The 27,338-nt window shown below is 48.6% G+C and overlaps 24 non-coding genes across 24 annotated transcripts; 11 read left to right on the top strand and 13 right to left on the bottom strand.

Annotated features, from left to right (window-relative positions):
• Nucleotides 1–597: 597 nt before the first annotated feature.
• On the bottom strand, nt 598–670 carry Trnav-uac (transfer RNA valine (anticodon UAC)). Its single transcript has one exon. It is a non-coding gene; the product is annotated as a tRNA-Val (tRNA).
• A 234-nt stretch (nt 671–904) lies between these two features.
• On the top strand, nt 905–976 carry Trnap-cgg (transfer RNA proline (anticodon CGG)). The gene has a single exon. It is a non-coding gene; the product is annotated as a tRNA-Pro (tRNA).
• Nucleotides 977–1,193: 217 nt separating this feature from the next.
• Nucleotides 1,194–1,266, bottom strand: Trnav-aac (transfer RNA valine (anticodon AAC)). Its single transcript has one exon. It is a non-coding gene; the product is annotated as a tRNA-Val (tRNA).
• Nucleotides 1,267–2,921: 1,655 nt separating this feature from the next.
• Trnap-ugg (transfer RNA proline (anticodon UGG)) lies at nt 2,922–2,993 on the top strand. The gene has a single exon. It is a non-coding gene; the product is annotated as a tRNA-Pro (tRNA).
• A 635-nt stretch (nt 2,994–3,628) lies between these two features.
• Nucleotides 3,629–3,701, bottom strand: Trnav-uac (transfer RNA valine (anticodon UAC)). The gene has a single exon. It is a non-coding gene; the product is annotated as a tRNA-Val (tRNA).
• Nucleotides 3,702–4,218: 517 nt separating this feature from the next.
• Trnav-aac (transfer RNA valine (anticodon AAC)) lies at nt 4,219–4,291 on the bottom strand. Its single transcript has one exon. It is a non-coding gene; the product is annotated as a tRNA-Val (tRNA).
• A 1,655-nt stretch (nt 4,292–5,946) lies between these two features.
• On the top strand, nt 5,947–6,018 carry Trnap-ugg (transfer RNA proline (anticodon UGG)). Its single transcript has one exon. It is a non-coding gene; the product is annotated as a tRNA-Pro (tRNA).
• Nucleotides 6,019–6,653: 635 nt separating this feature from the next.
• Nucleotides 6,654–6,726, bottom strand: Trnav-uac (transfer RNA valine (anticodon UAC)). Its single transcript has one exon. It is a non-coding gene; the product is annotated as a tRNA-Val (tRNA).
• Nucleotides 6,727–6,960: 234 nt separating this feature from the next.
• Trnap-cgg (transfer RNA proline (anticodon CGG)) lies at nt 6,961–7,032 on the top strand. The gene has a single exon. It is a non-coding gene; the product is annotated as a tRNA-Pro (tRNA).
• A 217-nt stretch (nt 7,033–7,249) lies between these two features.
• On the bottom strand, nt 7,250–7,322 carry Trnav-aac (transfer RNA valine (anticodon AAC)). The gene has a single exon. It is a non-coding gene; the product is annotated as a tRNA-Val (tRNA).
• Nucleotides 7,323–8,977: 1,655 nt separating this feature from the next.
• Trnap-ugg (transfer RNA proline (anticodon UGG)) lies at nt 8,978–9,049 on the top strand. Its single transcript has one exon. It is a non-coding gene; the product is annotated as a tRNA-Pro (tRNA).
• A 635-nt stretch (nt 9,050–9,684) lies between these two features.
• Nucleotides 9,685–9,757, bottom strand: Trnav-uac (transfer RNA valine (anticodon UAC)). Its single transcript has one exon. It is a non-coding gene; the product is annotated as a tRNA-Val (tRNA).
• A 234-nt stretch (nt 9,758–9,991) lies between these two features.
• On the top strand, nt 9,992–10,063 carry Trnap-cgg (transfer RNA proline (anticodon CGG)). The gene has a single exon. It is a non-coding gene; the product is annotated as a tRNA-Pro (tRNA).
• A 217-nt stretch (nt 10,064–10,280) lies between these two features.
• Trnav-aac (transfer RNA valine (anticodon AAC)) lies at nt 10,281–10,353 on the bottom strand. Its single transcript has one exon. It is a non-coding gene; the product is annotated as a tRNA-Val (tRNA).
• A 1,655-nt stretch (nt 10,354–12,008) lies between these two features.
• On the top strand, nt 12,009–12,080 carry Trnap-ugg (transfer RNA proline (anticodon UGG)). Its single transcript has one exon. It is a non-coding gene; the product is annotated as a tRNA-Pro (tRNA).
• Nucleotides 12,081–12,715: 635 nt separating this feature from the next.
• Trnav-uac (transfer RNA valine (anticodon UAC)) lies at nt 12,716–12,788 on the bottom strand. Its single transcript has one exon. It is a non-coding gene; the product is annotated as a tRNA-Val (tRNA).
• A 234-nt stretch (nt 12,789–13,022) lies between these two features.
• Nucleotides 13,023–13,094, top strand: Trnap-cgg (transfer RNA proline (anticodon CGG)). Its single transcript has one exon. It is a non-coding gene; the product is annotated as a tRNA-Pro (tRNA).
• A 217-nt stretch (nt 13,095–13,311) lies between these two features.
• Trnav-aac (transfer RNA valine (anticodon AAC)) lies at nt 13,312–13,384 on the bottom strand. Its single transcript has one exon. It is a non-coding gene; the product is annotated as a tRNA-Val (tRNA).
• A 1,655-nt stretch (nt 13,385–15,039) lies between these two features.
• Nucleotides 15,040–15,111, top strand: Trnap-ugg (transfer RNA proline (anticodon UGG)). The gene has a single exon. It is a non-coding gene; the product is annotated as a tRNA-Pro (tRNA).
• Nucleotides 15,112–15,746: 635 nt separating this feature from the next.
• Trnag-ucc (transfer RNA glycine (anticodon UCC)) lies at nt 15,747–15,819 on the bottom strand. The gene has a single exon. It is a non-coding gene; the product is annotated as a tRNA-Gly (tRNA).
• A 234-nt stretch (nt 15,820–16,053) lies between these two features.
• Trnap-cgg (transfer RNA proline (anticodon CGG)) lies at nt 16,054–16,125 on the top strand. Its single transcript has one exon. It is a non-coding gene; the product is annotated as a tRNA-Pro (tRNA).
• Nucleotides 16,126–16,342: 217 nt separating this feature from the next.
• Nucleotides 16,343–16,415, bottom strand: Trnav-aac (transfer RNA valine (anticodon AAC)). Its single transcript has one exon. It is a non-coding gene; the product is annotated as a tRNA-Val (tRNA).
• Nucleotides 16,416–23,755: 7,340 nt separating this feature from the next.
• Nucleotides 23,756–23,827, top strand: Trnap-ugg (transfer RNA proline (anticodon UGG)). The gene has a single exon. It is a non-coding gene; the product is annotated as a tRNA-Pro (tRNA).
• A 635-nt stretch (nt 23,828–24,462) lies between these two features.
• Nucleotides 24,463–24,535, bottom strand: Trnav-uac (transfer RNA valine (anticodon UAC)). The gene has a single exon. It is a non-coding gene; the product is annotated as a tRNA-Val (tRNA).
• Between the last annotated feature and the right edge of the window lie 2,803 nt (nt 24,536–27,338).

Below are 27,338 nucleotides of genomic sequence, written 5' to 3'. Positions count from 1 at the left end.
CCACGTTTGCAGCTCTGCAATGAAGAACAAATGTCTGCCGCAGCACGCTTTGTTTAACACTACAGTCATGAAGGGACCGTTTGGTATGGCAAGAATCTGACACCAGTAAATTACATAGGTCGATTGCTGTAGAAGAGCCGACAGTAATCTTGCATGCAACGGAAAAGAAAGGTTGTCTTTGCAGGACAATTGCACCGTGAGTGGAGACGAAGCTCAATCGTGGAGCAGTCTACCTACATCTGATTAGCGACGACGACAACCAAAGGGTGGGATACAAGACTGAGCGTAGATAAGAGTTTCTCAGTATTAGTTACCTTCACACTTCAACAGAGCTGTGACAAGGCGAGTGCAGTAAGCTCTGGAAAGCCAGTATGAAGCGCACTTGAAGTAGTCCTGAAGAAATGGATTATAAATTTTGCCGGCCAGAATGGAACTACGAGCGTTCTGAGTTACAGAATACCGGTGCACTATGGGAGCAAGAGCATTTGACAGTAAAATGACGCGATATCCGTGTAGCACACGACATTTATTATCCCTGCATACGCAGACGTGACGTTCTCTCGGAAATGGAATCCGAAAACGGGTTTAAAAAAGTCGTGCTTCCGCCCGGGATCGAACCGGGGACCTTCTGCGTGTAAAGCAGACGTGATAACCGCTACACCACGGAAACGACGGCTCTGCTGCTGTGCTACCTGGAAACCCGTAGTAGCAACAGATTTTTCCTGCGTAGGCAAGGGCATCGGCTACGAGCTCCGTCCGATTCTAGAAGATGCTATAGTAAAAGACATCGATAAGAACAATCAAACCGCAACAGCCAGGGAGAACGCTGGGTGAGCAGCAGCTCTGCATGGTGTTACCAAGAACGGAGGCGTCAGTCATGTGCAGCGCTTAGCCGTAACGAACAGGCTCGTTGGTCTAGGGGTATGATTCCTGCTTCGGGTGCAGGAGGTCCCGGGTTCAAATCGCGGACGAGCCCTTGCGTTTTGTGCAAACGTGTGGCAACTACCTGCATGCCGGCGGCTGTTCCGCGCATTCCCAGCCCTCCAGGTAAGCACAAAAACCAAGTGGCCGATTCTGAAAGAGTTTCATGTATCATTTGAGCCATCTGCACCCTGCTGGTGGGACGTTTGAAATTGATTTAAATGGTCACAGTAGAGATTGTAGCAAGTGTCTTGTTGAGTGCGACGAAAAAGTGTTTCCGCCCGGAATCGAACTGGGGAACTTCTGCGTGTTAGGCAGACGTGATAACCGCTACACCACGGAAACTGCTACGCTCTGAGCTCCACATCTGACACAACTTGTAGGACGATCGCAACTTTGGCGTAAAAATCACTTTGCGGAAACGCACAATGCAGGTATTTCGCATTTGTATGCAACAATCGACAGCACCGTTGCCTGTCTGAATGCCATCACGAATAAGAGCCCAAGAAGTCGTCGGAAAAGCTCGCGGCCGAGTCCTCAGTAGCATCAGCTACTCTTGCTTTCCGTACGAGGTACCGTCAATTCGCGCAGTCGCTATTGCAAATGATGTCATCAAAAGCAATCACTTCGTTAGCGGCAAGGAGCCTGGGCTCAGCGGAGGCTCTACATGGAGGCCCCGACAGGCCACCGCTGGCACGCCGGCGCCTGGACCCACGACCCTTAATGTCGCTGTAGTCGATGTACTTCTTAATATCGCGTTTGGAAGAAGCAAACCACGTGTAAATCACACAGTATTTTAGTGATGATATGGAAACGCAAATGTAGAATAAGTAGAACAAACATGGAGGCCCCGACAGGCCACCGCTGGCGCGCCGGCGCCTGGACCCACGACCCTTAATGACGCTGTAGTCGATGTACTTCTTAATATCGCGTTTGGAAGAAGCAAACCACGTGTAAATCACACAGTATTTTAGTGATGATATGGAAACGCAAATGTAGAATAAGTAGAACATCATAAAAAATTTGTTGTGTGGTCGAGCGGTACCCACCCCTCGCTCTTCCCAGATTATCGTTGCTGCACGGAATGATTGTTAAGGCAGCTACGGCTTCAGAGTTCGTCTTCTCGAAGTTTTGCTTTCGCAGTACATCTCGCAATCTTTTCGTTATGAGTCGTCCGTTTCGGTTTCTCGATGTAGTTTTGCTCACAGCTCTCGACTTCTCTTAACCCCGAGCCACCACTAGCCGAAAATTCCGCACTGCAATCTGGTCAATCTGCAGAGCTCGATGAGAGCATCGCGGTCGTTCCTGAGCTGATGAAACGGCCGAATCTGTAGTTGTTCCCAGATCTCTCCCACAACAACGGCCTCCCGGACGCATGGATTACAGGAGTACGCCACTACTCCCAGCCAGACAAATGCATTTGAAAGCAGAATAACATGACCTACACGCAACTCCTATTTTTGTGTCTGACCTACTTTTAATGATACTGTGGTCTATTTACTTACTACTATCGCTGCTGGACGAAGCAGACCGGGTGAAAGCCACACGGCATTCTTGTAACGAACAGGTAATGGAAATTTAGGTAAAACAATATCAAAAAAAGTTGTGTGGTGGAGCGACACACTTCCTAGATGATCGTTGCTGCACGGAATAATTCTTACGGCACCGACGCCTGCAGGAGTCGTCTTCTGGAGGTTTTGCTTGCAGTCTATTCCGCAATCTTTTCGTTATGAGTTGGTGTTTCGGATTCCCGATGTTCTTTTGTTTATTGCATTTGCCTTCCCTTGACACTGAGAAACCACATGACGAAAGTGAAACACCACCGTCTGTTCATCTGCAGAGCGCGATGAAATTATTCACTCTATATTCATTGCCTTTAATATTCTTCCCAACAGTGGTGAGCGCTGCCTTCAGAAAGCGGTATTCTTTCTGATTTACATGAAAGTTTGTGTTCCTCGGAGCTGGACTGCTTGGGATGACCTTCATCGCTACCAGCAGTTGGCTCGTTGGTCTAGGGGTGTGATTCCTGCTTTGGGTGCAGGAGGTCCCGGGTTCAAATCCCGGACGAGCCCTGCCGTTTTGACCGTGCGGAAGAGTAGGTGGAGCTCACCCACGTTTGCAGCTCTGCAATGAAGAACAAATGCCTGCCGCAGCACGCTTTGTGTAGCACTACGGTCATGAAGGGACCGTTTGGTATGGCAAGAATCTGACACCAGTAAATTACATAGGTCGATTGCTGTAGAAGAGCCGACAGTAATCTTGCATGCAACGGAAAAGAAAGGTTGTCTTTGCAGGACAATTGCACCGTGAGTGGAGACGAAGCTCAATCGTGGAGCAGTCTACCTACATCTGATTAGCGACGACGACAACCAAAGGGTGGGATACAAGACTGAGCGTTGATAAGAGTTTCTCAGTATTAGTTACCTTCACACTTCAACAGAGCTGTGACAAGGCGAGTGCAGTAAGCTCTGGAAAGCCAGTATGAAGCGCACTTGAAGTAGTCCTGAAGAAATGGATTATAAATTTTGCCGGCCAGAATGGAACTACGAGCGTTCTGAGTTACTGAATACCGGTGCACTATGGGAGCAAGAGCATTTGACAGTAAAATGACGCGATATCCGTGTAGCACACGACATTTATTATCCCTGCATACGCAGACGTGACGTTCTCTCGGAAATGGAATCCGAAAACGGGTTTAAAAAAGTCGTGCTTCCGCCCGGGATCGAACCGGGGACCTTCTGCGTGTAAAGCAGACGTGATAACCGCTACACCACGGAAACGACGGCTCTGCTGCTGTGCTACCTGGAAACCCGTAGTAGCAACAGATTTTTCCTGCGTAAGCAAGGGCATCGGCTACGAGCTCCGTCCGATTCTAGAAGATGCTATAGTAAAAGACATCGATAAGAACAATCAAACCGCAACAGCCAGGGAGAACGCTGGGTGAGCAGCAGCTCTGCATGGTGTTACCAAGAACGGAGGCGTCAGTCATGTGCAGCGCTTAGCCGTAACGAACAGGCTCGTTGGGGTATGATTCCTGCTTCGGGTGCAGGAGGTCCCGGGTTCAAATCCCGGACGAGCCCTTGCGTTTTGTGCAAACGTGTGGCAACTACCGGCATGCCGGCGGCTGTTCCGCGCATTCCCAGCCCTCCAGGTAAGCACAAAAACCAAGTGGCCGATTCTGAAAGAGTTTCATATATCATTTGAGCCATCTGCACCCTGGTGGTGGGACGTTTGAAATTGATTTAAATGGTCACAGTAGAGATTGTAGCAAGTGTCTTGTTGAGTGCGACGAAAAAGTGTTTCCGCCCGGAATCGAACTGGGGACCTTCTGCGTGTTAGGCAGACGTGATAACCGCTACACCACGGAAACTGCTACGCTCTGAGCTCCACATCTGACACAGCTTGTAGGACGATCGCAACTTTGGCGTAAAAATCACTTTGCGGAAACGCACAATGCAGGTATTTCGCATTTGTATGCAACAATCGACAGCACCGTTGCCTGTCTGAATGCCATCACGAATAAGAGCCCAAGAAGTCGTCGGAAAAGCTCGCGGCCGAGTCCTCAGTAGCATCAGCTACTCTTGCTTTCCGTACGAGGTACCGTCAATTCGCGCAGTCGCTATTGCAAATGATGTCATCAAAAGCAATCACTTCGTTAGCGGCAAGGAGCCTGGGCTCAGCGGAGGCTCTACATGGAGGCCCCGACAGGCCACCGCTGGCACGCCGGCGCCTGGACCCACGACCCTTAATGTCGCTGTAGTCGATGTACTTCTTAATATCGCGTTTGGAAGAAGCAAACCACGTGTAAATCACACAGTATTTTAGTGATGATATGGAAACGCAAATGTAGAATAAGTAGAACAAACATGGAGGCCCCGACAGGCCACCGCTGGCGCGCCGGCGCCTGGACCCACGACCCTTAATGACGCTGTAGTCGATGTACTTCTTAATATCGCGTTTGGAAGAAGCAAACCACGTGTAAATCACACAGTATTTTAGTGATGATATGGAAACGCAAATGTAGAATAAGTAGAACATCATAAAAAATTTGTTGTGTGGTCGAGCGGTACCCACCCCTCGCTCTTCCCAGATTATCGTTGCTGCACGGAATGATTGTTAAGGCAGCTACGGCTTCAGAGTTCGTCTTCTCGAAGTTTTGCTTTCGCAGTACATCTCGCAATCTTTTCGTTATGAGTCGTCCGTTTCGGTTTCTCGATGTAGTTTTGCTCACAGCTCTCGACTTCTCTTAACCCCGAGCCACCACTAGCCGAAAATTCCGCACTGCAATCTGGTCAATCTGCAGAGCTCGATGAGAGCATCGCGGTCGTTCCTGAGCTGATGAAACGGCCGAATCTGTAGTTGTTCCCAGATCTCTCCCACAACAACGGCCTCCCGGACGCATGGATTACAGGAGTACGCCACTACTCCCAGCCAGACAAATGCATTTGAAAGCAGAATAACATGACCTACACGCAACTCCTATTTTTGTGTCTGACCTACTTTTAATGATACTGTGGTCTATTTACTTACTACTATCGCTGCTGGACGAAGCAGACCGGGTGAAAGCCACACGGCATTCTTGTAACGAACAGGTAATGGAAATTTAGGTAAAACAATATCAAAAAAAGTTGTGTGGTGGAGCGACACACTTCCTAGATGATCGTTGCTGCACGGAATAATTCTTACGGCACCGACGCCTGCAGGAGTCGTCTTCTGGAGGTTTTGCTTGCAGTCTATTCCGCAATCTTTTCGTTATGAGTTGGTGTTTCGGATTCCCGATGTTCTTTTGTTTATTGCATTTGCCTTCCCTTGACACTGAGAAACCACATGACGAAAGTGAAACACCACCGTCTGTTCATCTGCAGAGCGCGATGAAATTATTCACTCTATATTCATTGCCTTTAATATTCTTCCCAACAGTGGTGAGCGCTGCCTTCAGAAAGCGGTATTCTTTCTGATTTACATGAAAGTTTGTGTTCCTCGGAGCTGGACTGCTTGGGATGACCTTCATCGCTACCAGCAGTTGGCTCGTTGGTCTAGGGGTGTGATTCCTGCTTTGGGTGCAGGAGGTCCTGGGTTCAAATCCCGGACGAGCCCTGCCGTTTTGACCGTGCGGAAGAGTAGGTGGAGCTCACCCACGTTTGCAGCTCTGCAATGAAGAACAAATGCCTGCCGCAGCACGCTTTGTGTAGCACTACGGTCATGAAGGGACCGTTTGGTATGGCAAGAATCTGACACCAGTAAATTACATAGGTCGATTGCTGTAGAAGAGCCGACAGTAATCTTGCATGCAACGGAAAAGAAAGGTTGTCTTTGCAGGACAATTGCACCGTGAGTGGAGACGAAGCTCAATCGTGGAGCAGTCTACCTACATCTGATTAGCGACGACGACAACCAAAGGGTGGGATACAAGACTGAGCGTAGATAAGAGTTTCTCAGTATTAGTTACCTTCACACTTCAACAGAGCTGTGACAAGGCGAGTGCAGTAAGCTCTGGAAAGCCAGTATGAAGCGCACTTGAAGTAGTCCTGAAGAAATGGATTATAAATTTTGCCGGCCAGAATGGAACTACGAGCGTTCTGAGTTACTGAATACCGGTGCACTATGGGAGCAAGAGCATTTGACAGTAAAATGACGCGATATCCGTGTAGCACACGACATTTATTATCCCTGCATACGCAGACGTGACGTTCTCTCGGAAATGGAATCCGAAAACGGGTTTAAAAAAGTCGTGCTTCCGCCCGGGATCAAACCGGGGACCTTCTGCGTGTAAAGCAGACGTGATAACCGCTACACCACGGAAACGACGGCTCTGCTGCTGTGCTACCTGCAAACCCGTAGTAGCAACAGATTTTTCCTGCGTAAGCAATGGCATCGGCTACGAGCTCCGTCCGATTCTAGAAGATGCTATAGTAAAAGACATCGATAAGAACAATCAAACCGCAACAGCCAGGGAGAACGCTGGGTGAGCAGCAGCTCTGCATGGTGTTACCAAGAACGGAGGCGTCAGTCATGTGCAGCGCTTAGCCGTAACGAACAGGCTCGTTGGTCTAGGGGTATGATTCCTGCTTCGGGTGCAGGAGGTCCCGGGTTCAAATCCCGGACGAGCCCTTGCGTTTTGTGCAAACGTGTGGCAACTACCGGCATGCCGGCGGCTGTTCCGCGCATTCCCAGCCCTCCAGGTAAGCACAAAAACCAAGTGGCCGATTCTGAAAGAGTTTCATATATCATTTGAGCCATCTGCACCCTGGTGGTGGGACGTTTGAAATTGATTTGAATGGTCACAGTAGAGATTGTAGCAAGTGTCTTGTTGAGTGCGACGAAAAAGTGTTTCCGCCCGGAATCGAACTGGGGACCTTCTGCGTGTTAGGCAGACGTGATAACCGCTACACCACGGAAACTGCTACGCTCTGAGCTCCACATCTGACACAGCTTGTAGGACGATCGCAACTTTGGCGTAAAAATCACTTTGCGGAAACGCACAATGCAGGTATTTCGCATTTGTATGCAACAATCGACAGCACCGTTGCCTGTCTGAATGCCATCACGAATAAGAGCCCAAGAAGTCGTCGGAAAAGCTCGCGGCCGAGTCCTCAGTAGCATCAGCTACTCTTGCTTTCCGTACGAGGTACCGTCAATTCGCGCAGTCGCTATTGCAAATGATGTCATCAAAAGCAATCACTTCGTTAGCGGCAAGGAGCCTGGGCTCAGCGGAGGCTCTACATGGAGGCCCCGACAGGCCACCGCTGGCACGCCGGCGCCTGGACCCACGACCCTTAATGTCGCTGTAGTCGATGTACTTCTTAATATCGCGTTTGGAAGAAGCAAACCACGTGTAAATCACACAGTATTTTAGTGATGATATGGAAACGCAAATGTAGAATAAGTAGAACAAACATGGAGGCCCCGACAGGCCACCGCTGGCGCGCCGGCGCCTGGACCCACGACCCTTAATGACGCTGTAGTCGATGTACTTCTTAATATCGCGTTTGGAAGAAGCAAACCACGTGTAAATCACACAGTATTTTAGTGATGATATGGAAACGCAAATGTAGAATAAGTAGAACATCATAAAAAATTTGTTGTGTGGTCGAGCGGTACCCACCCCTCGCTCTTCCCAGATTATCGTTGCTGCACGGAATGATTGTTAAGGCAGCTACGGCTTCAGAGTTCGTCTTCTCGAAGTTTTGCTTTCGCAGTACATCCCGCAATCTTTTCGTTATGAGTCGTCCGTTTCGGTTTCTCGATGTAGTTTTGCTCACAGCTCTCGACTTCTCTTAACCCCGAGCCACCACTAACCGAAAATTCCGCACTGCAATCTGGTCAATCTGCAGAGCTCGATGAGAGCATCGCGGTCGTTCCTGAGCTGATGAAACGGCCGAATCTGTAGTTGTTCCCAGATCTCTCCCACAACAACGGCCTCCCGGACGCATGGATTACAGGAGTACGCCACTACTCCCAGCCAGACAAATGCATTTGAAAGCAGAATAACATGACCTACACGCAACTCCTATTTTTGTGTCTGACCTACTTTTAATGATACTGTGGTCTATTTACTTACTACTATCGCTGCTGGACGAAGCAGACCGGGTGAAAGCCACACGGCATTCTTGTAACGAACAGGTAATGGAAATTTAGGTAAAACAATATCAAAAAAAGTTGTGTGGTGGAGCGACACACTTCCTAGATGATCGTTGCTGCACGGAATAATTCTTACGGCACCGACGCCTGCAGGAGTCGTCTTCTGGAGGTTTTGCTTGCAGTCTATTCCGCAATCTTTTCGTTATGAGTTGGTGTTTCGGATTCCCGATGTTCTTTTGTTTATTGCATTTGCCTTCCCTTGACACTGAGAAACCACATGACGAAAGTGAAACACCACCGTCTGTTCATCTGCAGAGCGCGATGAAATTATTCACTCTATATTCATTGCCTTTAATATTCTTCCCAACAGTGGTGAGCGCTGCCTTCAGAAAGCGGTATTCTTTCTGATTTACATGAAAGTTTGTGTTCCTCGGAGCTGGACTGCTTGGGATGACCTTCATCGCTACCAGCAGTTGGCTCGTTGGTCTAGGGGTGTGATTCCTGCTTTGGGTGCAGGAGGTCCTGGGTTCAAATCCCGGACGAGCCCTGCCGTTTTGACCGTGCGGAAGAGTAGGTGGAGCTCACCCACGTTTGCAGCTCTGCAATGAAGAACAAATGCCTGCCGCAGCACGCTTTGTGTAGCACTACGGTCATGAAGGGACCGTTTGGTATGGCAAGAATCTGACACCAGTAAATTACATAGGTCGATTGCTGTAGAAGAGCCGACAGTAATCTTGCATGCAACGGAAAAGAAAGGTTGTCTTTGCAGGACAATTGCACCGTGAGTGGAGACGAAGCTCAATCGTGGAGCAGTCTACCTACATCTGATTAGCGACGACGACAACCAAAGGGTGGGATACAAGACTGAGCGTAGATAAGAGTTTCTCAGTATTAGTTACCTTCACACTTCAACAGAGCTGTGACAAGGCGAGTGCAGTAAGCTCTGGAAAGCCAGTATGAAGCGCACTTGAAGTAGTCCTGAAGAAATGGATTATAAATTTTGCCGGCCAGAATGGAACTACGAGCGTTCTGAGTTACTGAATACCGGTGCACTATGGGAGCAAGAGCATTTGACAGTAAAATGACGCGATATCCGTGTAGCACACGACATTTATTATCCCTGCATACGCAGACGTGACGTTCTCTCGGAAATGGAATCCGAAAACGGGTTTAAAAAAGTCGTGCTTCCGCCCGGGATCGAACCGGGGACCTTCTGCGTGTAAAGCAGACGTGATAACCGCTACACCACGGAAACGACGGCTCTGCTGCTGTGCTACCTGCAAACCCGTAGTAGCAACAGATTTTTCCTGCGTAAGCAATGGCATCGGCTACGAGCTCCGTCCGATTCTAGAAGATGCTATAGTAAAAGACATCGATAAGAACAATCAAACCGCAACAGCCAGGGAGAACGCTGGGTGAGCAGCAGCTCTGCATGGTGTTACCAAGAACGGAGGCGTCAGTCATGTGCAGCGATTAGCCGTAACGAACAGGCTCGTTGGTCTAGGGGTATGATTCCTGCTTCGGGTGCAGGAGGTCCCGGGTTCAAATCCCGGACGAGCCCTTGCGTTTTGTGCAAACGTGTGGCAACTACCGGCATGCCGGCGGCTGTTCCGCGCATTCCCAGCCCTCCAGGTAAGCACAAAAACCAAGTGGCCGATTCTGAAAGAGTTTCATATATCATTTGAGCCATCTGCACCCTGGTGGTGGGACGTTTGAAATTGATTTAAATGGTCACAGTAGAGATTGTAGCAAGTGTCTTGTTGAGTGCGACGAAAAAGTGTTTCCGCCCGGAATCGAACTGGGGACCTTCTGCGTGTTAGGCAGACGTGATAACCGCTACACCACGGAAACTGCTACGCTCTGAGCTCCACATCTGACACAACTTGTAGGACGATCGCAACTTTGGCGTAAAAATCACTTTGCGGAAACGCACAATGCAGGTATTTCGCATTTGTATGCAACAATCGACAGCACCGTTGCCTGTCTGAATGCCATCACGAATAAGAGCCCAAGAAGTCGTCGGAAAAGCTCGCGGCCGAGTCCTCAGTAGCATCAGCTACTCTTGCTTTCCGTACGAGGTACCGTCAATTCGCGCAGTCGCTATTGCAAATGATGTCATCAAAAGCAATCACTTCGTTAGCGGCAAGGAGCCTGGGCTCAGCGGTAGCTCTACATGGAGGCCCCGACAGGCCACCGCTGGCACGCCGGCGCCTGGACCCACGACCCTTAATGTCGCTGTAGTCGATGTACTTCTTAATATCGCGTTTGGAAGAAGCAAACCACGTGTAAATCACACAGTATTTTAGTGATGATATGGAAACGCAAATGTAGAATAAGTAGAACAAACATGGAGGCCCCGACAGGCCACCGCTGGCGCGCCGGCGCCTGGACCCACGACCCTTAATGACGCTGTAGTCGATGTACTTCTTAATATCGCGTTTGGAAGAAGCAAACCACGTGTAAATCACACAGTATTTTAGTGATGATATGGAAACGCAAATGTAGAATAAGTAGAACATCATAAAAAATTTGTTGTGTGGTCGAGCGGTACCCACCCCTCGCTCTTCCCAGATTATCGTTGCTGCACGGAATGATTGTTAAGGCAGCTACGGCTTCAGAGTTCGTCTTCTCGAAGTTTTGCTTTCGCAGTACATCTCGCAATCTTTTCGTTATGAGTCGTCCGTTTCGGTTTCTCGATGTAGTTTTGCTCACAGCTCTCGACTTCTCTTAACCCCGAGCCACCACTAGCCGAAAATTCCGCACTGCAATCTGGTCAATCTGCAGAGCTCGATGAGAGCATCGCGGTCGTTCCTGAGCTGATGAAACGGCCGAATCTGTAGTTGTTCCCAGATCTCTCCCACAACAACGGCCTCCCGGACGCATGGATTACAGGAGTACGCCACTACTCCCAGCCAGACAAATGCATTTGAAAGCAGAATAACATGACCTACACGCAACTCCTATTTTTGTGTCTGACCTACTTTTAATGATACTGTGGTCTATTTACTTACTACTATCGCTGCTGGACGAAGCAGACCGGGTGAAAGCCACACGGCATTCTTGTAACGAACAGGTAATGGAAATTTAGGTAAAACAATATCAAAAAAAGTTGTGTGGTGGAGCGACACACTTCCTAGATGATCGTTGCTGCACGGAATAATTCTTACGGCACCGACGCCTGCAGGAGTCGTCTTCTGGAGGTTTTGCTTGCAGTCTATTCCGCAATCTTTTCGTTATGAGTTGGTGTTTCGGATTCCCGATGTTCTTTTGTTTATTGCATTTGCCTTCCCTTGACACTGAGAAACCACATGACGAAAGTGAAACACCACCGTCTGTTCATCTGCAGAGCGCGATGAAATTATTCACTCTATATTCATTGCCTTTAATATTCTTCCCAACAGTGGTGAGCGCTGCCTTCAGAAAGCGGTATTCTTTCTGATTTACATGAAAGTTTGTGTTCCTCGGAGCTGGACTGCTTGGGATGACCTTCATCGCTACCAGCAGTTGGCTCGTTGGTCTAGGGGTGTGATTCCTGCTTTGGGTGCAGGAGGTCCTGGGTTCAAATCCCGGACGAGCCCTGCCGTTTTGACCGTGCGGAAGAGTAGGTGGAGCTCACCCACGTTTGCAGCTCTGCAATGAAGAACAAATGCCTGCCGCAGCACGCTTTGTGTAGCACTACGGTCATGAAGGGACCGTTTGGTATGGCAAGAATCTGACACCAGTAAATTACATAGGTCGATTGCTGTAGAAGAGCCGACAGTAATCTTGCATGCAACGGAAAAGAAAGGTTGTCTTTGCAGGACAATTGCACCGTGAGTGGAGACGAAGCTCAATCGTGGAGCAGTCTACCTACATCTGATTAGCGACGACGACAACCAAAGGGTGGGATACAAGACTGAGCGTAGATAAGAGTTTCTCAGTATTAGTTACCTTCACACTTCAACAGAGCTGTGACAAGGCGAGTGCAGTAAGCTCTGGAAAGCCAGTATGAAGCGCACTTGAAGTAGTCCTGAAGAAATGGATTATAAATTTTGCCGGCCAGAATGGAACTACGAGCGTTCTGAGTTACTGAATACCGGTGCACTATGGGAGCAAGAGCATTTGACAGTAAAATGACGCGATATCCGTGTAGCACACGACATTTATTATCCCTGCATACGCAGACGTGACGTTCTCTCGGAAATGGAATCCGAAAACGGGTTTAAAAAAGTCGTGCTTCCGCCCGGGATCGAACCGGGGACCTTCTGCGTGTAAAGCAGACGTGATAACCGCTACACCACGGAAACGACGGCTCTGCTGCTGTGCTACCTGGAAACCCGTAGTAGCAACAGATTTTTCCTGCGTAAGCAAGGGCATCGGCTACGAGCTCCGTCCGATTCTAGAAGATGCTATAGTAAAAGACATCGATAAGAACAATCAAACCGCAACAGCCAGGGAGAACGCTGGGTGAGCAGCAGCTCTGCATGGTGTTACCAAGAACGGAGGCGTCAGTCATGTGCAGCGATTAGCCGTAACGAACAGGCTCGTTGGTCTAGGGGTATGATTCCTGCTTCGGGTGCAGGAGGTCCCGGGTTCAAATCCCGGACGAGCCCTTGCGTTTTGTGCAAACGTGTGGCAACTACCGGCATGCCGGCGGCTGTTCCGCGCATTCCCAGCCCTCCAGGTAAGCACAAAAACCAAGTGGCCGATTCTGAAAGAGTTTCATATATCATTTGAGCCATCTGCACCCTGGTGGTGGGACGTTTGAAATTGATTTAAATGGTCACAGTAGAGATTGTAGCAAGTGTCTTGTTGAGTGCGACGAAAAAGTGTTTCCGCCCGGAATCGAACTGGGGACCTTCTGCGTGTTAGGCAGACGTGATAACCGCTACACCACGGAAACTGCTACGCTCTGAGCTCCACATCTGACACAACTTGTAGGACGATCGCAACTTTGGCGTAAAAATCACTTTGCGGAAACGCACAATGCAGGTATTTCGCATTTGTATGCAACAATCGACAGCACCGTTGCCTGTCTGAATGCCATCACGAATAAGAGCCCAAGAAGTCGTCGGAAAAGCTCGCGGCCGAGTCCTCAGTAGCATCAGCTACTCTTGCTTTCCGTACGAGGTACCGTCAATTCGCGCAGTCGCTATTGCAAATGATGTCATCAAAAGCAATCACTTCGTTAGCGGCAAGGAGCCTGGGCTCAGCGGTAGCTCTACATGGAGGCCCCGACAGGCCACCGCTGGCACGCCGGCGCCTGGACCCACGACCCTTAATGTCGCTGTAGTCGATGTACTTCTTAATATCGCGTTTGGAAGAAGCAAACCACGTGTAAATCACACAGTATTTTAGTGATGATATGGAAACGCAAATGTAGAATAAGTAGAACAAACATGGAGGCCCCGACAGGCCACCGCTGGCGCGCCGGCGCCTGGACCCACGACCCTTAATGACGCTGTAGTCGATGTACTTCTTAATATCGCGTTTGGAAGAAGCAAACCACGTGTAAATCACACAGTATTTTAGTGATGATATGGAAACGCAAATGTAGAATAAGTAGAACATCATAAAAAATTTGTTGTGTGGTCGAGCGGTACCCACCCCTCGCTCTTCCCAGATTATCGTTGCTGCACGGAATGATTGTTAAGGCAGCTACGGCTTCAGAGTTCGTCTTCTCGAAGTTTTGCTTTCGCAGTACATCTCGCAATCTTTTCGTTATGAGTCGTCCGTTTCGGTTTCTCGATGTAGTTTTGCTCACAGCTCTCGACTTCTCTTAACCCCGAGCCACCACTAGCCGAAAATTCCGCACTGCAATCTGGTCAATCTGCAGAGCTCGATGAGAGCATCGCGGTCGTTCCTGAGCTGATGAAACGGCCGAATCTGTAGTTGTTCCCAGATCTCTCCCACAACAACGGCCTCCCGGACGCATGGATTACAGGAGTACGCCACTACTCCCAGCCAGACAAATGCATTTGAAAGCAGAATAACATGACCTACACGCAACTCCTATTTTTGTGTCTGACCTACTTTTAATGATACTGTGGTCTATTTACTTACTACTATCGCTGCTGGACGAAGCAGACCGGGTGAAAGCCACACGGCATTCTTGTAACGAACAGGTAATGGAAATTTAGGTAAAACAATATCAAAAAAAGTTGTGTGGTGGAGCGACACACTTCCTAGATGATCGTTGCTGCACGGAATAATTCTTACGGCACCGACGCCTGCAGGAGTCGTCTTCTGGAGGTTTTGCTTGCAGTCTATTCCGCAATCTTTTCGTTATGAGTTGGTGTTTCGGATTCCCGATGTTCTTTTGTTTATTGCATTTGCCTTCCCTTGACACTGAGAAACCACATGACGAAAGTGAAACACCACCGTCTGTTCATCTGCAGAGCGCGATGAAATTATTCACTCTATATTCATTGCCTTTAATATTCTTCCCAACAGTGGTGAGCGCTGCCTTCAGAAAGCGGTATTCTTTCTGATTTACATGAAAGTTTGTGTTCCTCGGAGCTGGACTGCTTGGGATGACCTTCATCGCTACCAGCAGTTGGCTCGTTGGTCTAGGGGTGTGATTCCTGCTTTGGGTGCAGGAGGTCCTGGGTTCAAATCCCGGACGAGCCCTGCCGTTTTGACCGTGCGGAAGAGTAGGTGGAGCTCACCCACGTTTGCAGCTCTGCAATGAAGAACAAATGCCTGCCGCAGCACGCTTTGTGTAGCACTACGGTCATGAAGGGACCGTTTGGTATGGCAAGAATCTGACACCAGTAAATTACATAGGTCGATTGCTGTAGAAGAGCCGACAGTAATCTTGCATGCAACGGAAAAGAAAGGTTGTCTTTGCAGGACAATTGCACCGTGAGTGGAGACGAAGCTCAATCGTGGAGCAGTCTACCTACATCTGATTAGCGACGACGACAACCAAAGGGTGGGATACAAGACTGAGCGTAGATAAGAGTTTCTCAGTATTAGTTACCTTCACACTTCAACAGAGCTGTGACAAGGCGAGTGCAGTAAGCTCTGGAAAGCCAGTATGAAGCGCACTTGAAGTAGTCCTGAAGAAATGGATTATAAATTTTGCCAGCCAGAATGGAACTACGAGCGTTCTGAGTTACTGAATACCGGTGCACTATGGGAGCAAGAGCATTTGACAGTAAAATGACGCGATATCCGTGTAGCACACGACATTTATTATCCCTGCATACGCAGACGTGACGTTCTCTCGGAAATGGAATCCGAAAACGGGTTTAAAAAAGTCGTGCTTCCGCCCGGTATCGAACCGGGGACCTTCTGCGTGGAAAGCAGACGTGATAACCGCTACACCACGGAAACGACGGCTCTGCTGCTGTGCTACCTGGAAACCCGTAGTAGCAACAGATTTTTCCTGCGTAAGCCAGGGCATCGGCTACGAGCTCCGTCCGATTCTAGAAGATGCTATAGTAAAAGACATCGATAAGAACAATCAAACCGCAACAGCCAGGGAGAACGCTGGGTGAGCAGCAGCTCTGCATGGTGTTACCAAGAACGGAGGCGTCAGTCATGTGCAGCGCTTAGCCGTAACGAACAGGCTCGTTGGTCTAGGGGTATGATTCCTGCTTCGGGTGCAGGAAGTCCCGGGTTCAAATCCCGGACGAGCCCTTGCGTTTTGTGCAAACGTGTGGCAACTACCGGCATGCCGGCGGCTGTTCCGCGCATTCCCAGCCCTCCAGGTAAGCACAAAAACCAAGTGGCCGATTCTGAAAGAGTTTCATGTATCATTTGAGCCATCTGCACCCTGGTGGTGGGACGTTTGAAATTGATTTAAATGGTCACAGTAGAGATTGTAGCAAGTGTCTTGTTGAGTGCGACGAAAAAGTGTTTCCGCCCGGAATCGAACTGGGGACCTTCTGCGTGTTAGGCAGACGTGATAACCGCTACACCACGGAAACTGCTACGCTCTGAGCTCCACATCTGACACAACTTGTAGGACGATCGCAACTTTGGCGTAAAAATCACTTTGCGGAAACGCACAATGCAGGTATTTCGCATTTGTATGCAACAATCGACAGCACCGTTGCCTGTCTGAATGCCATCACGAATAAGAGCCCAAGAAGTCGTCGGAAAAGCTCGCTGCCGAGTCCTCAGTAGCACCAGCTACTCTTGCTTTCCGTACGAGGTACCGTCAATTCGCGCAGTCGCTATTGCAAATGATGTCATCAAAAGCAATCACTTCGTTAGCGGCAAGGAGCCTGGGCTCAGCGGAGGCTCTACATGGAGGCCCCGACAGGCCACCGCTGGCACGCCGGCGCCTGGACCCACGACCCTTAATGTCGCTGTAGTCGATGTACTTCTTAATATCGCGTTTGGAAGAAGCAAACCACGTGTAAATCACACAGTATTTTAGTGATGATATGGAAACGCAAATGTAGAATAAGTAGAACAAACATGGAGGCCCCGACAGGCCACCGCTGGCGCGCCGGCGCCTGGACCCACGACCCTTAATGACGCTGTAGTCGATGTACTTCTTAATATCGCGTTTGGAAGAAGCAAACCACGTGTAAATCACACAGTATTTTAGTGATGATATGGAAACGCAAATGTAGAATAAGTAGAACATTATATAAAATTTGTTGTGTGGTCGAGCGGTACCCACCCCTCGCTCTTCCCAGATTATCGTTGCTGCACGGAATGATTGTTAAGGCAGCTACGGCTTCAGAGTTCGTCTTCTCGAAGTTTTGCTTTCGCAGTACATCTCGCAATCTTTTCGTTATGAGTCGTCCGTTTCGGTTTCCCGATGTAGTTTTGCTCACAGCTCTCGACTTCTCTTAACCCCGAGCCACCACTAGCCGAAAATTCCGCACTGCAATCTGGTCAATCTGCAGAGCTCGATGAGAGCATCGCGGTCGTTCCTGAGCTGATGAAACGGCCGAATCTGTAGTTGTTCCCAGATCTCTCCCACAACAACGGCCTCCCGGACGCATTTTTTTTTTTTTTTTTTTTGAATGGTCGGGGCATGGTACACGCCGCACAAGCAGTGGGGTCTCTTCACGGCACTGCCAGTGCGTCGAGACCCAAACCCCTCCCACCCCTTTTTCACGTTCCCTGTTGGGTCATAACACTAAGTGTGCAGAAATCGTAACACAATAGTCCCATTCTCCGATGTAAGAAAAACAAAGAAAAACTCTTCACTGAGTAGGAACGGAACACTGATAAAAAAAAAAAAAAATAATAGAAAGTTCCTGAAGCAAGGTACAAGTAAATAATAATAAGGAACCAAGTGACTGATGGCTGGCTCTGAGCACTATGGGACTCAACTGCTGAGGTCATTAGTCCCCTAGAACTTAGAACTAGTTAAACCTAACTAACCTAAGGACATCACAAACATCCATGCCCGAGGCAGGATTCGAACCTACGACCGTAGCGGCCTTGCGGTTCCAGACTGCAGCGCCTTTAACCGCACGGCCACTTCGGCCGGCCCAAGTGACTGATATTTTTCTTTTGTTCGTTCTCGTGCAAGGTGTTGTAGTGGTTCCACATATTTAACCAACACCCATTTTTTCAAAAATGATCTTCAGCATGTTGCCATAGTGCTTCTTGTGGTTGCGATACGTGCTGATTTTTGCATATTCACACTTCATGTAAACGCGGAATTCTATCTCGTTGTCCGACCCAAATGTGTTGATGACATAACTAACATATTTTCCCAGTAACCAGCTAATGGCGTTGGTTTTTAATTTCGGAAAGTATGTCATGTCCGGTCTCAGGAGGAGCGATGGCGTTATATATTGCGTAGAGGATCTGGTGAGAAAGGCGATTTGTTGCCTGATCCAAGTCCAGTTATGCACATTGCCACCACAGGTGAATCTGTGGCCGAGTGTATCCACCAGATTGCATTTTCCACAAAGGTGTGTCTGGTTTAAACCGATCCCATATAGTCTCTCGTTGGTGCTGATGACATTATTAACTGTTTTGTACCATGCGGAAATAGCGTCTGTAGATAGCCCGGCATAGTTGATGTTCCGCCATACAGCTGTCCAGTCACAATTTGGGAATTTCGTTTCAATTTTGTTTCTACCCTCATTGAACTTCCTTTCAAGTATGATGTCGCGCGCTGTGATACGTGTGTTGCTTCTGATTTCGTCACTAAGATAACTTGCTTCGAGGAAAAAGTTCCTCACATACTGCAGACGGGCATTAATCCTTCGCACATCAATCGGTGCTTGCAGGCTATGGGGTGTCACAGCCTCAAAGAGCTTTGCGGTTATACATTGTGGAAGTTCCCTGAGTATATGGAAAGTCCGTTGGAGGAACAGAGCAGACGCTTTATTGCGAATATCCACCAAACCGAGGCCCCCGTTTCTGACATCCAGTATAACCGTAGTCGCACCAACCCTGAATATGTCTCCTTGCCATAAATAATTGGTAACAGTGGACATGATCCCTTTCGCTACTAGTTTAGGGATCGGAAAGACCTGCGCAGTGAAATACGCTTTAGACAAAACGCATGAGTTGATGAATCTGACTTTTTGCACCAGGTCCATAGTTCGATGGATGTTCTCCATTACAGCACCATGAACTTTCCTCCTAGTTTCCGTCCAGTTAAAAGCAGCCATCCGCATCGGACATGCCATTAAGGTTATGCCCAAAGTTTTATGTTTGGTGTCTTGTTTAGCCCATGCCAGTCGAAGGTGATCGAGGCCCCGTAGATTCAATATTTGACTTTTGTTTTCATTTGCTGTCGCTCCCGACGCTAGACAATATCTTTGGATTTCTCTTTCCAGTGTAACAGCCTCCTCCTGATTCCTTATTACAACGCCCACGTCATCAGCATAGGCTCGTATGACAGTTTTCTCACCACTCAATGTTAGGCCTGTTAATCTTGCGTGGACAGTGCGGAGGAAGGGCTCTAAAGATACGGAAAATAAAAACATTGATAAGGGACTGCCCTGTGGAACCCCTCGCCTTATCTGTATGGGTTTAGATGTTTGGCCATTGATTGCTATTTTCGCATTTATACCTGTTGCAATATTCCTTATCATGTTCACAATATGGGGGTGGAAAGCCATTCTTGACAGCGTCGCAAAGAGGTATCTATGACTAACACGGTCAAAAGCTTTGTTGAAATCGATAAAGATTAACGCACATTTTATACTTGTCACGGAGGTAATTGCAATGACGTCTCTGTATGCAGATAGACTTTCGAATATCGTTCTGGTCGGAGAACAAGATTGGTAATGACTCAATATTTTGTTGGAATAGGCAGAGAGTCTTTTGTTGATAATACGCGAAATTATTTTGTAATCAGAATTTAGTAGCGAAAGAGGCCGAAAATTGTTTAAGTTGGTTTTGCCTTTACTCTTAGGAATCAGTACTATTTTACTTTCCTTAAACTCTGCAGGGATCGGTTGTCCGTTCAGGACCTCATTTGCCATGGAAGTGATCTTGTCCCCAATGATAGACCAGTAGCGGGCATAAAACTCCACAGGGAGGCCATCAAATCCCGGAGATTTGTTGAGAGGTGAGTTACGCACTGCCTCATGCACTTCATCTTTAGTAATAGGTGACAGGATGTCAGCGTTGTCTGTGCCCGACAATTGTGGACCTAAAATATTGAGAAAGTCCTCGAGAGCTGCATCTTCCACTGTGGTAGGGGCATATAAGGTTTCATAGTACCTGTGGACTTCGTCCAGTATTTGTTTCTGGCATGTGAGCCTCGTACCAGTATGCGTCTGGACTTCATCAATGAAAGTTAGACGTCTGTTTTTAGCATGCCGCACCAAGTGATACAGAGAAGCTGTTTCATCTGCTACGACTGATGTGGCTTTCGATTTAATTTTGAGTCCCTCCATCTGTTGCCGTTTAATGCTTAATAACTTGGCTTTAATTTTTTTGATATCATGCAGACGAATTACGTCATCATGGGCTTGTTGATATAAGTCCCTTAAAACTTTATAATAAAACTCCATTGTATTCCTCAACTCCCTGTGCCTCGCTGCACTATACTGCATGACAACTTTCCGCAGCTTTGGTTTAGCCCTCCTTGTCCACCAGTCAATGACTGTTGGGTGCTTGTCTACTGTGCGGAGGCACATAGTCCACGCAAACCTTATTTCCTGTTCCAGTTCGTCGTCAGTTAAAACAGAAATATTTAAGTTCCATTGGCCTCTGAATCGACGGGTTGGCTGTACACTTAGATTAAAGCAAGTTAAAAGTGTACTGTGATCGCTAAAATACACAGGAATAGTCTCAACGTTTAATAAAGAATTTTGCAAATTTGGTGACACGTAAATTCTATCTAGTCTGCTGCGGGAGTGGCTGGTTATATACGTGAACCCGACTGACGTCGGATGCTGAAGTTCCCACACATCCTTAAGGTGTAGATCACTTACTAACTTTTTTAACTGTGGCGAGTAGGTGAAGTTGGGTTGTTGATCTTTCTGGTTTAAAACACAGTTAAAATCTCCACCTAGTATAAGAGAACACGGATTTTTCCTCAATAAATAGATCAGTTCATCTTGAAAAAACTTCACACGATCCAATTTGTGGGAAGTTCCTGAAGGGGCGTAAAGGTTAAGCACTGTTACATCGAAAATTTTTATGCCTATGGCCCTACCTGATTCTAGTCGTTCGATTTCAGTCACCGGAATGCCTTCCCTTATAAGAATGGCTGTACCGATATTGGCTTCCGTAGAAACATTAACAATTTCAAAAAAGCCTGGGATACGAAATTCCGTTATCGCAACTTCTTGTAGCAAAGCGATATCTGTTCCGGACTGGTACAAGAATTCTTTTAGTGCTGCCAATTTCAAGGGTGACTGTATTTTATTAATGTTAATAGTAGTAATGCTATAAGCTTGCAGCACAGACATACCGGAAGAAGCTATGTGGGAGGAGGTTCGGTATGATTATAGCAGCAAACGTGCTTCCCCACAACGCACGACCTTTACAAGCTGCGTGCCCATTACATGTACTAACTTCCTAGTAAAAGTTGCACTGCTTTGAAACAAAGAGCTTGAGAAGAAAAGTATCCTGAAATCCGGACAATGCATTTCTATAAGTCACTGCGGCCATTCTCTTTCTCCTCGTCAGTGTTGGCCCTGATGACTTCATATTTAATATTCTGTTTCTTGATGTCCTTCTTCTCTGATGGAGCTTTCGCGTGAGGACGCGTGACAGTAAGACCCGGTGTCGGTCGCAACCGCCGGCGGTGGCTGCAGGGGGCAACGGCCGTGGCTTGCGAGTCGTCAATGTTTGGTTCCGGCGTGGCGTCTGTTGTGTTGTCGTGCTGTCGAGGCGGCGATGCGTGTTTATTTCCTCCTTCGGCGCGGCGTTGCGCTTCGGAGTCAGCAGGTTGTTTACTAGGTACTTCCTCGTACGGTTCGCACTGTATGGGTTGTGCACTGGATGCGGGTATTTCAGCCGTGACCTCAGGCTCAGGGTCACATTTCCGCGGAAAGTCACTACCCGCTGCGTCACTATCTGTCCGTGGCGGTGTAAGTCCATGTGCGGAAGTGGGAGCCACATCGACCTTCATTCCATCTTCGTTGTCCACTTCCAAACGATCTTCAGGACTAGGCTTCGGCCTCCTGGCAACGGGTGTTTCACAGGAAGAGTCCTCATCTACATTTTTTTCAGTTTCCTCTAGAGGACGCTTTTTTGTGGGAATCTCGCTGTCACGGGACGGAAGTTCAGCAGTTAATGCAGGTTTTAAGGACGGAAAGTCATTAACAGGAAGTGCAACATTGTCAGAGATAGTAACAGGATCCACGACCGCCGCCGGCTCTGTTGTATTACTGGCTGGCAACAAATCGTTGAGTGTTAATTTCCGGCGTTGCGTAAGGTTATTTGTTAGCACAAATACACGGCGAGGGCAGTCCTGACGGAGGTGACCAGACTCGTTACATACATGACATGTAGGGGTTTGCCCTGAGTACATAACATGCGCCTTGTGCCCGTCAACAAAGATGTGGGAGGGAATGTTTGCTTTCACTTCCATCTCCACGGAGCGAATGCCGTTAAAGCACTGCAGCTTGAAACGTGAAGCCCACCTTTCGTTGACTATTTGCCTGACAACCCCATACTTTGAAAGGGCATCTTTAATTTTCGAATTGTCTACTTCTATGGGAATATTCAACACCCTAACATTTCTAATTACAGACTCGGAATTCCGGAGTTTGACAGTACTTTTAGTACCATCACGGTGGATAAATTCCGTTTCATAACCATATTTTGCCAGAAAGCGGTCTACACTCACGGAATCGTTAAACTTTACAAAAATGCAGTATTCATCCGAGTCCAGCTGCATCGTATGAACAGATTCAGAATGAAGGCCAATTACCTCGGTAATCCAGTCGTGTATTTCAAGTGCAGAGGGCTGTACTCGACGGGTGTACTTGTCGAAGGAGAAAATCACGGTGTTTTTTCGCACGGAGTTTGCCATGGTGTTCTGCAGCGAAGAAATCTCAGACAACGCCGAAATTCCAACGGCACTTCGTAGAAAGATGACACGAAAGAAAACCAAATGCTCAATAGATAACGCTTAATTCACGTGCAAAACGTCAATAAACGAACACAAAACACGAAAACACTGGCGTAAACACTGACGTTCACGGAGCAACTAGAGGAGCGTGCGACCGCTGCGGCAGCTAAAGCCAGACAGGACGCATGGATTACAGGAGTACGCCACTACTCCCAGCCAGACAAATGCATTTGAAAGCAGAATAACATGACCTACACGCAACTCCTATTTTTGTGTCTGACCTACTTTTAATGATACTGTGGTCTATTTACTTACTACTATCGCTGCTGGACGAAGCAGACCGGGTGAAAGCCACACGGCATTCTTGTAACGAACAGGTAATGGAAATTTAGGTAAAACAATATCAAAAAAAGTTGTGTGGTGGAGCGACACACTTCCTAGATGATCGTTGCTGCACGGAATAATTCTTACGGCACCGACGCCTGCAGGAGTCGTCTTCTGGAGGTTTTGCTTGCAGTCTATTCCGCAATCTTTTCGTTATGAGTTGGTGTTTCGGATTCCCGATGTTCTTTTGTTTATTGCATTTGCCTTCCCTTGACACTGAGAAACCACATGACGAAAGTGAAACACCACCGTCTGTTCATCTGCAGAGCGCGATGAAATTATTCACTCTATATTCATTGCCTTTAATATTCTTCCCAACAGTGGTGAGCGCTGCCTTCAGAAAGCGGTATTCTTTCTGATTTACATGAAAGTTTGTGTTCCTCGGAGCTGGACTGCTTGGGATGACCTTCATCGTTACCAGCAGTTGGCTCGTTGGTCTAGGGGTGTGATTCCTGCTTTGGGTGCAGGAGGTCCTGGGTTCAAATCCCGGACGAGCCCTGCCGTTTTGACCGTGCGGAAGAGTAGGTGGAGCTCACCCACGTTTGCAGCTCTGCAATGAAGAACAAATGCCTGCCGCAGCACGCTTTGTGTAGCACTACGGTCATGAAGGGACCGTTTGGTATGGCAAGAATCTGACACCAGTAAATTACATAGGTCGATTGCTGTAGAAGAGCCGACAGTAATCTTGCATGCAACGGAAAAGAAAGGTTGTCTTTGCAGGACAATTGCACCGTGAGTGGAGACGAAGCTCAATCGTGGAGCAGTCTACCTACATCTGATTAGCGACGACGACAACCAAAGGGTGGGATACAAGACTGAGCGTAGATAAGAGTTTCTCAGTATTAGTTACCTTCACACTTCAACAGAGCTGTGACAAGGCGAGTGCAGTAAGCTCTGGAAAGCCAGTATGAAGCGCACTTGAAGTAGTCCTGAAGAAATGGATTATAAATTTTGCCGGCCAGAATGGAACTACGAGCGTTCTGAGTTACTGAATACCGGTGCACTATGGGAGCAAGAGCATTTGACAGTAAAATGACGCGATATCCGTGTAGCACACGACATTTATTATCCCTGCATACGCAGACGTGACGTCCTCTCGGAAATGGAATCCGAAAACGGGTTTAAAAAAGTCGTGCTTCCGCCCGGGATCGAACCGGGGACCTTCTGTGTGTAAAGCAGACGTGATAACCGCTACACCACGGAAACGACGGCTCTGCTGCTGTGCTACCTGGAAACCCGTAGTAGCAACAGATTTTTCCTGCGTAAGCAAGGGCATCGGCTACGAGCTCCGTCCGATTCTAGAAGATGCTATAGTAAAAGACATCGATGAAAACAATCAAACCGCAACAGCCAGGGAGAACGCTGGGTGAGCAGCAGCTCTGCATGGTGTTACCAAGAACGGAGGCGTCAGTCATGTGCAGCACTTAGCCGTAACGAACAGGCTCGTTGGTCTAGGGGTATGATTCAGTCGGCCCTCAGCCGTGGCAGCGTGCGGACGGCCCCGCGCGCCGGCCAGTGCTCCGCTGCAGGCGTTGTTTACTTCCGCGTCGTAGCTTTAAGGCTTGTGTCCGTCCACCGTGAACAACATGTCGAGTGCTTACCGCCGAGCGACCCTTAAAGTATCCTTCCCAGCTGAACATGCGCGACCTCGTGCACATGAAGTTGAAACGTTCATACGTGAAGAAGTTCGTTTAGATCCTAACCACGTTATCGGAATCCATTTTTCGATCACGAGTAGTGTCGTTCATATTAAAATGACAAACACCGAGGTGTGTGAAGATGTTATTCGCCGCCATGCCAATGGACTTAAGTTCAAATACTCTGATGGTCACGTCGGAGCTGTAACACTTGAACTCGCTGAGTACGGTCAACGCACGATTAGGGTGTTTGAACTACCTTTTGAAGTGCCGAAGGACGAAGTTGTCTCTGCGTTACAACCATACGGTAACGTCATCGGTTACGTAGAGGAAAAATGGCAAACCTTCACGACCTACCATGTCCTTAATGGTGTGCGTCAGGTCAAAATTGAACTGAAAAAACATATACCATCATACCTGACCATTGGCGGGGTGCGAGCCATTGTCATGTACGACGGCCAACCCCGAACATGTGCGGGTTGTGGACAAGAAGGCCACGTCAGATCTGCCTGCATGCGACGCCGCCTGATCCAGACGCCGGTCGGCGAGGAAGCGTCCCCAGCGGTGATGACACAGATCCCTGTCACATACGCCAAGGTTGCCCAGGAAGGTAGCCCGTCTACACAGAGTCTTCCTGCTCCGTTGACGTCGTCTGATCAGGTAGCTGCATCCGCTCCTGCGATTCCTTCTGACGTGCCCCAGACGCCAGATCCTGACCTGCCGAATCATCGCAGCACTGTGACTGAAAATGCTACTGAGATGGACGTTGATCCGGGAGTGGTACCTACTTCTGCTTTCCTTCAGACTGGTCCGGAGTCAGACGAAAACCACCCGCAATCGGACTCTGAACGACCTGTTCGAAAACAAGGGTCGACACGAAAGAGAAAGAAACGTAGCCGTACACCCCCTGATGAATCCATTCTACGGATGGATAGCAGGGATGCAGACCCGAAGATGGACGACAAACCGCTCTTTGATGACCAAAAGTCTGATGCGAAAGACCCGCCACAGGCGACCACTGGCAACGAACACCCCTCCTTACTGGCGCCGTCGTCCCCACAGGTCGACGTTGAAGAGAGCCTATCCGATGAGACGAAAACTACGTCTCCTCTCCACGGGGATGATGTACACAGCCGATGCCCTACCGCAGTATCAGTCTCCTGGGCAGACGACGTGGAGATCGAAGGGACTGGGCTGGACGCTGCTGATGATGGGGCGCCCCCATCGGTTGCGCCCGCGCCCCCAAACTCTCCACAATAGCAGCCTCTTCAGCGGACCGGCAAGATCGACGACCTCTCGCTCCTGAAGAAGAAGCCCCACCTGTGCCTGTGGGACTCCAACACCAGCATTATCGTGTCGCAACGATTAACCTCGCGACCATTCGTGCGCCCCACAAACTGGCGCTGCTCCGCGATATGATTTATGATGCGGACATAGATATTGCGCTTTTTCAGGAAGTGCATGTCGCCGATTTTTCACCACCACATGGCTTCACGGTGCATCTTTCTCCCGCTTCGGACACCGGTAGTGGTGTTGCCATCATCTTACGCGAAGGTCTTCCTGCCGAAGATGTCCTATACCTCCCCAGCGGCAGAGGTATGGCCCTTACTCTCTTTGGTGTACGCATCGTCAACATTTATGCGCCGTCGGGCTCCAGCTACCGTCGTGAACGCAATGCCTTCTTCGCGAATGAAGTTACACCCCTTTTTATGGGACCACACGATGACTGGGTCATGGGTGGAGACTTCAACTGCACCCAGCGCCCTCAGGATCAATTGCCGCGTCACTCACCATGCGCAGCTCTGGAAACAGTCGTCACGCGGCTACAATTTGTCGACACGTGGAGGCATGTTCACGGTGATCTTTTGGGCTTTACGTACTACACTGCGCACTCCTCTAGCCGACTGGATCGCATCTACATCTCGCGATCCCTAATTCAACACACTCGACAGGCTGAAATCTGGCCTGTTGCTTTCTCAGACCATGAGGCTTACTTCTGTGATGTTGTTCTCACAAGACAGGCAGTATGGCACGGACGTGGTTTATGGAAACTGAACACGGCACTTCTTAATTCACCTGACTGTCGACTTCTAATAGAAGACACTTGGATCACATGTAATAGACGCCGACCCACGTATCCGTCTACCATATCCTGGTGGATTCAGTGTGCAAAACCCGCTCTTCGAAAAACTTTAATCCGGTATGGCAAAGATGTTGTCGCCTGGAGGAAGAGCACTATGGACTTTTACTACAGGATCCTACGAGAATGCTCCACGATGCCAGCCTCCTCTGAGCGCCATACAAGGATGAACCAAGCTAAGGCCCAAATCTCCAATCTCATGCGACGGCATTTGGAAGGAGCGATAGTACGA

This window comes from Schistocerca nitens, chromosome 2 (genome assembly GCF_023898315.1).
Source record: "Schistocerca nitens isolate TAMUIC-IGC-003100 chromosome 2, iqSchNite1.1, whole genome shotgun sequence".
In the NCBI taxonomy this organism is placed as follows: Eukaryota; Metazoa; Arthropoda; class Insecta; order Orthoptera; family Acrididae; genus Schistocerca; species Schistocerca nitens.
Note: the sequence above shows the minus strand (reverse complement) of the source record. Positions and strands in the feature narration are given on the sequence as shown.